At 45.2% G+C, this 8,791-nt stretch overlaps 1 non-coding gene across 1 annotated transcript; it reads right to left on the bottom strand.

Moving 5' to 3' along the window:
* Nucleotides 1–3,485: 3,485 nt before the first annotated feature.
* Nucleotides 3,486–3,557, bottom strand: trnae-cuc (transfer RNA glutamic acid (anticodon CUC)). Its single transcript has one exon. It is a non-coding gene; the product is annotated as a tRNA-Glu (tRNA).
* Nucleotides 3,558–8,791: the final 5,234 nt, after the last annotated feature.

The raw sequence follows: 8,791 nt of genomic DNA, 5'->3' as shown, positions 1-8,791 counted from the left end.
TTAACCCCCCCAAGACCAAACATCATCGTCCAGCCTCCAACCAGAGGTCCATCAGTTATCATGGAGCCACAGGTGGAGTCTGGATTCTTTTTTAGAATGAGACGGCAATGACAGTCCTGCAGAGTGACATCACTGACATGAATGGATGACTTCAGTCACATGACTGGATGACTTCAGTCACATGACTTCAGTGCCAAACAGTGCACACTGGTGCCGACCAGTCAAAACCACCTCAGACTGTATCATTCTATATGCTTGGCTGTAGTGTGTGTGTGTGTGTGTGTGTGTTTTTAAAAAGGCAAAAAAGTCTTTTTTTCAGCAACAGAACTTTAATACAAACACAAAATGAAAAGCAGAACAAGCCAGAACCCAAAATATGGATTTACAGAGGAAGCGTGCTGGGCCCAGAACCCAGAGGTGGATGGATCAAAACCATCCTCTGCTAAAAGAAGGGAACAAAATAAACCTGGTTGTTTTGAAATGTGAATCTGTTGAAGAGGGTGGAAATGGTGAGGGAGTCAGTTGTTCCTTTTGTTTTATGACAGAGACCTCATTGTGAACTAAATCATTTTAATTCTTTACTTGAAGATTCACGCTTTTTCGCTCAAAATGTTTGACAACTTCCTCCATGCTGGCGCCCCATCACACACAACAGGTGCACTTGTCCTCTTTTCACCTCTGACCCTCAAACATTCACAGTCTTCCAGTGAACGTCCAATTGTCCTCTGAAAGAAGAGATGAATCTTTCCCTGCTGAGACTCCTGATCTCTGACTGTCACTAGCATGTGCTAGCAGAATACAGCACTCCTTCTTCATGATCTGTCTTTGTCTCTGACCAGCTCTCCTGCTCTCTTTCCTCCTACCAGTCAAAGCAGACATCTTCACCTACTGATCTTGGATCTGCTGCCCGTTCCTGCCTGGTAAAAGAAGGAACCAGCACCTGGTTCTCCAGGCTGAATGAACTCCAGGACGTTGGCCAGCCATGTCAGTTGAAACCTTATTTGTCCTAATAGAGAAAAAATAAGTCTGATTGTTAATGAAAGATGTCATCATGGCTTTGAAACTGTGGTTGGGGACCAGCCAACATGAGCACATTCATGGAAGAATAGCAGTAAAAACAGGAAGTGTCAGTTAGCAAGTACTCACCAGTCTGTCACTATCATACTTGATTCTAGTGGAACAAAATGGCTGCTGCTGACTGTGCTGCCTGGTGGTGGATCACTCTTCACCATCCTCTCAGGCCTTGATGGAACCAAAAAGGCCAGTTCCTGGAGAAGATCTTCTAGGGGTCCAGGTTAAAGGGGTGCCCCAGCTGGCACCAGGCGCTGACCCAGGTCCTGCATGGGAGATACTGTCAGTTCTGTTCTGCCCTGCTCACAACCACAGGCTGGTGTTGAGGCCTGCAGCAACCAGGGCCCCAGTCACCAAGAGTATAAAGGCTGGTCATTGTGGCAGTGGGAGGAGTCAAAATGAAGACAGACCAATGTGAGCAGGACGTTCCTGGAGAAGTCAGAAGAACTTGACCATGTTTCCTACAGTACCCAGGAGGCCTGGTAGTTGTTGAAGGAAGCTCCAAAAGCAAAGAGCAGACAGCAGGACATCAAAAGAAAAGATCCAGACACTAAAACTACAAGTAGAAACAAGAAGAAATCCTAAAAGTTTTGTAAAGATACTACAAGGTTGGATATACATTATTATATACACTACTATTCTCATTGACTCCTAAAGAGGGACAGGAAACATTAGAATGTGGATCAGATCAGCTGATTTCAGTGTTGAGTCCATCCCTCCATCCACTTTCTGTTCTTATCCTTTAAGGGTCATGGGGGGGGGGGGGGGGCGATCCCAGGTGACATTGTTCAAGAGGCAGGGTTCACCCTGGACAGGTCACCAGTCCATCAGGACAAATGAGGTGGTCGGTATCATGCAACCTAAACTAAAACATTAGTCAGATCAAATTCAGATTAAAGCAAGAGTCTCCAGATCAAAGCCAGAATTCCTGATGATGTCATCAGGGCTTTGACAGTAGCTAGAATTCTGTCTTTGATCTCAGGAGGACATGAAAGAAACACAATTTAGAAAAGTATATGAGACCACGGCAGCATGATGGTTTAGGGGTCAGCACTGTGGCCTCACAGCAAGAAGGTTCTGGATTTGAGTCCAGGCTCGGGTGCAGAATCTGCATGTTCTCCCCGTGCATGCGTGGGTTCTCTCTGGGTACTCCGGCTTCTTCCGACCGTCCAAAGACATGTAATTTGGGATGAGGCTGATTGGACACTCTAAATTGACTGTAGATGTGAGTGTGAATGGTTTTGGCGACCTGTCCAGGGTGAACCCCGCCTCTGGCCTGTAGATGCTGGGATAGGCTCCAGCCCCCCCCTCGACCATTAATGTAGGTCTTTTGTTAATTGCATGCGACATGAAATTATTATTGGTCACTTTTCTAGCAACAGTCTCACAGTGGCAAGACAAGAACACTTCTACTTTTAATGTTGACAGTTTGTTCAACACTAAACTTCATCCAGTACCATGTTGTCAAACACTGGAACCTCCACAGCACCTGAACAGGGACTTGAACCCTGGACCCTCAGATTAAAAGTCTGATGCTCTACCGTCTGAGCTCCTCAGGCTCTTTCTACAGCATTGAGACAGGAACAGAAACACCTGTGAAGGTCAAACTGATGCTTTCTTGACTTGTTCAGTCCTCCATGTTGAAGTCCACCATGCTTTTGATTGGCTCTGATTCTCTGTGGCAAAATCCAACAAGAGGCTCCAAAAATGTCCTGAATGTCACAAGAATGCACAGGACAAGATGTTAGTTTCCTTCATGTCTGCAGTTCCTCCACTGGAAAGTAAAGTCAATGCTGCTCCTCTGCTGAAACCTGGGATCGGACCAGGGACCTTTAGATCTTCAGTTTAAGGCTCTCCCAACTAAGCTGGTTCAGTTCTGAGGGAGGGCCCTGCTTCTCTCATTTATAATCTCTTCCACTCTCACTAGAACTTAGAGAGGATTGGAGCTTCTGAAGTCCTGACACAAATCAAACCAGGGACTTTGAACTACACAGTGAAGGAGTTGGTCATCAAGGTCGATGGCAGCTTATTAAGTTCTAGCTTTGATCAAATATAAGAAATGTAAATGAATTCAACATTGATTGCATTTCCCTCCTTTCTTTGGTGCAAGGAACTGAGGACTGGAGCTCTAAGTTTTCCAGTTCCTACATCAGTGAATGGACTTTCTGTGCTGCAAGGAGCCAAAGCTACTAAGGAGGATTACAGTTTGTCCTTGCAGGAGTCAGTGACTTAATAGAGTCTAACTAAGGGTTGAACCTGAATGAGACAGTCACCCTTCAACATGGGGCCATGGTAGAGTGAACCAAGAACACTACAATGGGGGTGAGAGTGGAGCCATGATGGACTCACAGTTCATCACCTCCACCATCATGTGGACCACCTGATCACCTCTCCCTCAACCTCTAAATAACTCATTCCCTGACCGGGAATCGAACCCGGGCCGCGGCGGTGAGAGCGCCGAATCCTAGCCACTAGACCATCAGGGACCACACTGAGCTCTCCAACAACAGAGACTATAGACAATGACTCAAGAACACAGGACTCTGTGGTCTCAGCTTGAGATGCAGAGGGTCCACCAAGACCACCAGACACCTCAGCCCCCTAAAGACAGTCCACCCGCAGGATCAGCTTCTATCACTCAGTGGTCCAGAACCATTATGGAGCCTGATCAGGAATGTGAGCAAAGCTCTTGGAACAGGCCTGCTGCCAATACAACTAAGATCCTGCAGGTCACTAGAAACTCCAGTGTCCAGCTGACAAGTGGACGTTCCTCTGATCTGTGGTGGTGCTGAGTTTAGCAAACATCTCCAACAAGAAGACGAAGGAGGCCATCAACTCCTCCAAGCTCAACATCTATACTGGCTTTACTGGGAGATCAGGAGGTCAAAGCAGACCTTCCCCCTCCACCTCAGATGGTTTCTACTCACAGAGATGAGGGACCAGTTCAAACCAACTCCCTGGAGCTCCCTTAAGCCATTGTCCCCCTCAGCTAATATCTGGATCTGGACCTGCACCGGTGCTGACTTGTGTCTTGAGTCCCCAGAGTTTGTTGAACCAGAGAAGCTTCAACTGGTGGCGGTCGTACAACCAAGCGTGAAGGTGAGCCTGCATTGTCTGATCTGGAGCTAACAGGAATTAGCAAGTTAGCAACATTTCTAGAGTTGCTGCTAAGTTGAATTTGAATTTATTTGTTGAAAGGTTCCAGTTTCTATGAGGTCAGGGAAGATTGGTGTGGATCGAAAGGTCCCTGGTTGGATTCCCACCTCTCACAGAGGACCTGATGCTTCACGTGAGCTGTGGGATTGGTCTTTACTGCTGAGACAGAAAGAATCCTCCCACATTGGCTTCTTTTAACTGTCAACATTGGTTTGGCTCATTGGAACATTTTCAAACCCTCGTTGCTCAGATTTTACATGAATTTGATCATGACTTTAGACAAATGTTCTGTTTATTAATTAAATAATCACTTCAGTTATGAATTTAGTGACTCAACCAGACTTGGTCCATGACAAAAGTCAGTCTGGTTATTATTCAGTTTCCAGTCAGTAGGGACACACACACACACACACACACACACACACACACACACACACACAGCCTGTCTTCAGTATAAAATGGTCTGTCACGTTCTCTCACGTTGGAAGATTTCTCTGACTCCATTGTGAATACAGAGATTCTTCATCTGCCACCTGAGTCTTGATCCATTGATTCCTCTGATCCACCTTTTTTGCTCCAACAAGGCTGACATGGATCAGGTGGGTCCATGTCATCCAATCAGGATGACCCAGTCATGTGACTGAAGGAGCTGAGAGCTTCGAAACATCATGGGTGATGGTGTCTTCCACTGTAGTCAGCAGCCACAACTCCTCTATCAACACCTGTCAGAGACCTGCTGGAGGCCCCACTGAGGTTTGAACTGGGATCACTGGATTCACAGTCCAGAGTGCTCACCATTCCACCATGGAACCATCAAAGATGAAACGTGTGAGACAAAGTATGGCACTAATCATGTATGAGTGACTGCAGTGGTTTTCTGGATCTAATTTCCACAAACAAATGATAATTTGGGGAAAGGTCTGACAAAGTCTGACAAACCTACCCTGATTTTTTCAAAAAAAAAAAGGATGATTTTTAGACAGTGACATAGGGCAGAGTTGAGTTCATGGCAGTAAGAAATGATTTTCATTTTTCTAAAGGACAAGAAATGAACCAGAACATTAGAACCACGTAACATCTCTTGATCAGTTTGTTACATGGGACACATTCCAGACAGGAAGGTCCCACCAAGACTTGAACTGGGATCACTGGATCCAGAGTTCTCACCCTTCCACCATGGAACCAAACACAAGGAGGAGGCTCCTCTAAATACCACTTGACATCACCTGCAATCAACCTGTTGCTATTTGGAGGTTCATCTTGCTCTTGTTCCAGACTACATTGTCAAAAGGATCATGAACCACAAGGAAATCATGGAACTCCAGATTGATTCAGGACTTTCTAACTCCATCGTATGACCTGGGAGCAAAGACTGGCCAGGCCTTCCTTAATTTATCAGTTAATTACTGCTTCAACAAATATGCCACTTAATTAAGTTACCAGAATTTCTCTCATTGAAAAACCCACCAGCCTGATTTCTTGACATGACATGAAAAATTCTCCAAGAACCCACAGTTGGGTGGAAAGATACCAGGTTAACCAGGAGGAGTCCTGTTCCTGAACCATGGATGGAACAAAGTCCACTGGAAAACTCAGCAGTTCCTGAGTGCCAGATCCATCCGGGAGCTTGGGTCTCCCCTTGACTGTGGTGATCCATGAGATCAAGGAGGACAGAGGAAAGAAGGATCCTGTTGGAGATCTCCTCCCTTCTTCCTCCACTTCACTACTACTTGGATGTCAGGAATATGAGGTACTTTACTCAAATGAGGTACTAGGAGTTTCCTGTTTGACAAGAAGGAAGTCAGAGGTTCATACCTCACTTGTTGGTGGTGCCCTCAACCTGCTGAGAGCATCACTTAGTTCTCTACAGAGAAACATGGCAGCTCTGCTGAAGGCTGCAGGAAACCTGCTGGAACTGAGACTTGGACTCAGGTCACTGGATTCAAAGTCCAGGGTGCAAACAGGTCCACCAGGGCATCTGTGCTTTACTTACCGTGTAAAAAGGACCACAGTGGTCGTCTGGTTTTAATTTAACAAACAAATACGGTTGAAAACTTTGAGACAGTGACACAGGGGTCTTTTTTGAAGGGCCATGGGATGGGAAATATTCCAGACCTCTGAGGTCAGAGCGCTCACTTTGATCTCAGGGTCAGTGGTTAGTGGCCCACTTTGATGTCTGGGATATCAGGTTCAAGGTTCTTCACAGCTCTGAATGAAGGCTTTCTAAAGTGTTAACCAGTACTCGAGTTGTAAAAAAAAATCAGGGGGGATGGTAGATTTTGATGTTTAGGAACAGATCATTTGTGCTGATGACAGCGCATCAGGTGAGAGACCAACAGTGTACCCTTACTCCTCTCAAACAACAAGCATGCTATGGATATTACCTGTCTGCTACTCCTGTCATTGATCTTGACCAAGCCCCCAGGCTGACACTGCTACCACTGCTCCTACATAGTTAGAGTCAAATGCAGAGGACATTTTCCCACCGGGTGCAAGTGCAACTTCATACTCATGCTACCTATAAATCTGCTAATTCATCTATATTTTGAAACAAAACATTCTCAAGTCAAGTCCATTTTAATTAAAGTGCAAGAGCAAAAGAATGAAACAAATGTACTTTGGCAGGATAGCGCTACACTCCCCACCGTGAGGGGCAGTGTGGCAGACGATAGTGAGTGGTCACCTAGCAGTAGACCTGGTCCGACCCTTCTCCGTCCTTTCCACTTCCTCTCCCTCCTTTACGGAGCCGACAGCCGTGCGTGGTGGCGTCTCGCTGGTCAGCAGATCGGTTACAAACAAAGGTATGCATGCTTGCTCTGCTCCATTATTCTGTGTCATGGGCCCCCTGTTTACTCCAGTTTTGCTCCGTCCGGCGGTGTGGTGTTACCGGGAGCTGGGCTGTCTCCCTTGGGCCGGTGTGTGCGTGGTGCGCTTTCTGTGGGTAAGACGCGTAGTTGTCTGCCTTTCATATCAAGCTGCCGATGATCTTCCGGCCATCGTTTGTGTAGTCTGGGCTGCGGGCTTCCTCCTCCTGCCTCGTCTGACGCCACGATTCTGCTCTCCGGTAGGAAATGTTTATGCTTACAGTAATGTTGTGAAAGTTTCGAACTCCCTCAAAATGATGCTACAGTCATGTAGAAAGAGTTGCTACGAACCTAAAAATGATGCGACAGTGATGTAGTAAGAATTGCTCATGGAGTCAAAATGATGCTAACAGTAATGGAGTGATAGTTGCTAATAAACTCAGTGATGCTTACAGTAATGTAGTAAGTGTTTCGAACTCCCTCAAAATGATGCTGACAGTCATGTAGTAAGAGTTGCTACGAACCTTAAAATAATGCGACAGTGATGTCGGAAGAATTGCTCATGATCTCAAAATTATACGATTGCTGATTCGGCTCATAACGGACGCTGCTCCCAGTAACGGCGGTTAAAGCCGTGCACTACGGCCTTTATAAGAGCCTCAACGTGGACCAAGAGAGGGCATCCCGACCCTCATCGGCGCTGAGCCATCCCCCTTGGAGACTGGTTTTTATAAGAGGGGCAGACATTTCCTTAATTACTTGAGTTTATTCCTTTTCTATTTGTTATTTCTTTCTTTGAATTATTACTGTTAGTTTTTGTGGGTTACATTTGATTTATTGTTTAGAACCCTTATTATTATTATTATTATTATTATTATTATTATTATTATTATTATTGCCTTTTGCTCCCCATTTTGATCATTTGGATTTAAAACAGTTTCTGTTGGGTTATTTGGGGTAGCTATATTTGGTTCGTGTGTGAGGGTTGCCTTGATTTCATGTTTTTGATGGTGTTCTTTTCTTTTCTTTGACAGGTGTTGAGGGCCCAGAGCGGCAGCGGTCCCCCTGGTGGTGGTTCCTTATTCATGTTTTTTTGGTTTGCTGTGTCACGGGCGCAGTGTAGCTTTTTTGGATCCCTCCCCTTTTCGTTACCGCTGTCGTGGTAAGCCCAAGTCCTGTCCCCTTTTCCTTTCGGTAATTCCTCTTGCACTCCTTATTATATCCATTGGTATTCATTTAGTCTGTTGCTCATTTTAAACTATTTTTCTAATAAAAGTATTTTATAATTGGATATCACGATCCTTTCCTGTTGTATCTCTCGAACTGTGTGCCTTTGTTCAAATTGAAGCCTGGTCATTTTGAAATTTTGTTTATATCCTGGGGTGAAAGCCCCCAGGTGGCGTTGTCGGCAACTGTTCCCCACTGCTCGCCTTGCCACACTACGAACCTCAAAATAATGCGACAGTGATGTAGTAAGAATGGCTAATGAACTCAAAATGATGCTTACAGTAATGTAGTAACTCTTGCTACGAACCTCAAAATAATGCGACAGTGATGTCGGAAGAATTGCTAATGATCTAAAAATGATGCCGACAGTAATGTGAAGGTTTCGAATAACCTCAAAGTGATGCTGACAGTCATGTGGTAAGAATTGCTAATGAACTCAAAATGATGCTAAAAGTAATGTCGTGAGAGTTGCTAATAAACTCAGTGATGCTTAAAGTAATGTAGTAAGTGTTTCGAACTCCCTCAAAATGATG

This window comes from Aulostomus chinensis, chromosome 1 (genome assembly GCF_037954235.1).
Source record: "Aulostomus chinensis isolate RoL2024-O1b breed Wild chromosome 1, RoL_Achi_v1.0, whole genome shotgun sequence".
Lineage (NCBI taxonomy): Eukaryota > Metazoa > Chordata > Actinopteri > Syngnathiformes > Aulostomidae > Aulostomus > Aulostomus chinensis.
The sequence above is the reverse complement of the archived record's forward strand: the minus strand, read 5'-3'. Positions and strand labels throughout refer to the sequence as shown.